General features: G+C 48.3%; 7 non-coding genes and 2 pseudogenes across 7 annotated transcripts; all 9 read left to right on the forward strand.

Moving 5' to 3' along the window:
* Positions 1-204: 204 nt before the first annotated feature.
* Positions 205-323, forward strand: LOC138537492 (5S ribosomal RNA). Its single transcript, XR_011285625.1, has one exon. It is a non-coding gene; the product is annotated as a 5S ribosomal RNA (ribosomal RNA).
* A 106-nt stretch (positions 324-429) lies between these two features.
* LOC138550597 (5S ribosomal RNA) lies at positions 430-548 on the forward strand. Its single transcript, XR_011294347.1, has one exon. It is a non-coding gene; the product is annotated as a 5S ribosomal RNA (ribosomal RNA).
* Positions 549-653: 105 nt separating this feature from the next.
* On the forward strand, positions 654-762 carry LOC138543655 (5S ribosomal RNA; annotated as a pseudogene).
* Positions 763-1,226: 464 nt separating this feature from the next.
* On the forward strand, positions 1,227-1,345 carry LOC138549216 (5S ribosomal RNA). Its single transcript, XR_011293002.1, has one exon. It is a non-coding gene; the product is annotated as a 5S ribosomal RNA (ribosomal RNA).
* A 106-nt stretch (positions 1,346-1,451) lies between these two features.
* Positions 1,452-1,570, forward strand: LOC138541215 (5S ribosomal RNA). The gene has a single exon (XR_011289227.1). It is a non-coding gene; the product is annotated as a 5S ribosomal RNA (ribosomal RNA).
* A 106-nt stretch (positions 1,571-1,676) lies between these two features.
* LOC138550443 (5S ribosomal RNA) lies at positions 1,677-1,795 on the forward strand. Its single transcript, XR_011294195.1, has one exon. It is a non-coding gene; the product is annotated as a 5S ribosomal RNA (ribosomal RNA).
* A 106-nt stretch (positions 1,796-1,901) lies between these two features.
* LOC138537133 (5S ribosomal RNA) lies at positions 1,902-2,020 on the forward strand. Its single transcript, XR_011285280.1, has one exon. It is a non-coding gene; the product is annotated as a 5S ribosomal RNA (ribosomal RNA).
* A 106-nt stretch (positions 2,021-2,126) lies between these two features.
* On the forward strand, positions 2,127-2,245 carry LOC138548156 (5S ribosomal RNA). The gene has a single exon (XR_011291969.1). It is a non-coding gene; the product is annotated as a 5S ribosomal RNA (ribosomal RNA).
* A 106-nt stretch (positions 2,246-2,351) lies between these two features.
* Positions 2,352-2,460, forward strand: LOC138545146 (5S ribosomal RNA; annotated as a pseudogene).
* Positions 2,461-2,500: the final 40 nt, after the last annotated feature.

The raw sequence follows: 2,500 nt of genomic DNA on the forward strand, positions 1-2,500 counted from the left end.
CTCTCCACCTCCCTGCAACAGACACAGGATGGATGAATTAAAGTTATCCTACCAGACATAGGAGTCCTGAATGGGCCCACCAGTCATATATCTCGCCTGATCGAGCCTGATCGAGCGATGAGCGTGGTATCATGTTGCAAGTGGCTGCATGGCTTAGCTTACTAAATGCAAATGCATAAGAGTAATATTCTTAGCATTCCTAGAGCCTTCGGCCACACCACACTGAATGCACCCGATCTCGTCTGATCTCGGAAGTTAAGCAGTGTCAGGCCTAGTTAGTACCTGGATGGGAGACCGCCTGGGAATACCAGGTGCTGTAGGCTTTTTTGTGCTCCAAGTTCAGGAAGTGAGCCATTTCTCAATTGCCTTTCAAAACTGCAAGGTCTAGCCGACTAGATGCTTAAAAGTACAAAACTCACTAGGCCCAGAGCCTACGGCCACACCACACTGAATGCGCCCGATCTCGTCTGATCTCGGAAGCTAAGCAGTGTCGGGCCTAGTTAGTACCTGGATGGGAGACCACCTGGGAATACCAGGTGCTGTAGGCTTTTTTGTGCTCCAAGTTCAGGAAGTGAGCCATTTCACAATTGCCTTTCAAAACTGCAAGGTCTAGCCGACTAGATGCTTAAAAGTACAAACTCACTAGGCCCAGAGCCTACGGCCACACCACACTGAATGCGCCCGATCTCGGAAGCTAAGCAGGGTCGGGCCTAGTTAGTACCTGGATGGGAGACTGCCTGGGAATACCAGGTGCTGTAGGCTTTTTTTGTGCTCCATGATTAGTAATTGCGCAACTTCTCAATTATTTTTCAAATTTGGTATGTTTCCAAAATAATTGTATCCCGTTTTATAGCGGAAATGTTGGACAACATCATGAGGGCTGGAGCTACCTTTTTACATAGAATTAGCATACAGGTAGTGTGTTCATGGGTAATAAATCGACTTTCACATGTAATGCAGTACAGAGAATATTGAGTCCTTCAAGAGGCATGAAAGAAAACCATTATTGTGTTGATTGTTCTCTCCACCTCCCTGCAACAGACACAGGATGGATGAATTAAAGTTATCCTACCAGACATAGGAGTCCTGAATGGGCCCACCAGTCTTATATATCTCGCCTGATCTCGCCTGATCGAGCGATGAGCGTGGTATCATGTTGCAAGTGGCTGCATGGCTTAGCTTACTAAATGCAAATGCATAAGAGTAATATTCTTAGCATTCCTAGAGCCTACGGCCACACCACACTGAATGCACCCGATCTCGTCTGATCTCGGAAGTTAAGCAGTGTCAGGCCTAGTTAGTACCTGGATGGGAGACCGCCTGGGAATACCAGGTGCTGTAGGCTTTTTTGTGCTCCAAGTTCAGGAAGTGAGCCCTTTCTCAATTGCCTTTTAAAACTGCAAGGTCTAGCCGACTAGATGCTTAAAAGTACAAAACTCACTAGGCCCAGAGCCTATGGCCACACCACACTGAATGTGCCTGATCTCGTCTGATCTCAGAAGCTAAGCAGTGTCGGGCCTAGTTAGTACCTGGATGGAAGACCGCCTGGGAATACCAGGTGCTGTAGGCTTTTTTGTACTCCAAGTTCAGGAAGTGAGCCATTTCTCAATTGCCTTTCAAAACTGCAAGGTCTAGCCGACTAGATGCTTAAAAGTACAAAACTCACAAGAACAAGAGCCTACGGCCACACCACACTGAATGCGCCCGATCTCGTCTGATCTCGGAAGCTAAGCAGTGTCGGGCCTCGTTAGTACCTGGATGGGAGACCGCCTGGGAATACCAGGTGCTGTAGGCTTTTTTGTGCTCCAAGTTCAGGAAGTGAGCCATTTCTCAATTGCCTTTCAAAATTGCAAGGTCTAGCTGACTAGATGCTTAAAAGTACAAAACTCACTAGGCCCAGAGCCTACGGCCACACCACACTGATTGCGCCCGATCTCGTCTGATCTCGGAAGCTAAGCAGTGTCGGGCCTCGTTAGTACCTGGATGGGAGACCGCCTGGGAATACCAGGTGCTGTAGGCTTTTTTGTGCTCCAAGTTCAGGAAGTGAGCCATTTCTCAATTGCCTTTCAAAACTGCAAGGTCTAGCTGACTAGATGCTTAAAAGTACAAAACTCACTAGGCCCAGAGCCTACGGCCACACCACACTGATTGCGCCCGATCTCGTCTGATCTCGGAAGCTAAGCAGTGTCGGGCCTAGTTAGTACCTGGATGGGAGACCACCTGGGAATACCAGGTGCTGTAGGCTTTTTTGTGCTCCAAGTTCAGGAAGTGAGCCATTTCACAATTGCCTTTCAAAACTGCAAGGTCTAGCCGACTAGATGCTTAAAAGTACAAAACTCACTAGGCCCAGAGCCTACGGCCACACCACACTGAATGCGCCCGATCTCGGAAGCTAAGCAGGGTCAGGCCTAGTTAGTACCTGGATGGGAGACTGCCTGGGAATACCAGGTGCTGTAGGCTTTTTTGTGCTCCATGATTAGTAATTGCGCAACTTCTCAAT

The sequence above is a fragment of the Ambystoma mexicanum genome, unplaced genomic scaffold (genome assembly GCF_040938575.1).
Source record: "Ambystoma mexicanum isolate Mex_15411 unplaced genomic scaffold, UKY_AmexF1_1 Mex_scaf10, whole genome shotgun sequence".
In the NCBI taxonomy this organism is placed as follows: domain Eukaryota; kingdom Metazoa; phylum Chordata; class Amphibia; order Caudata; family Ambystomatidae; genus Ambystoma; species Ambystoma mexicanum.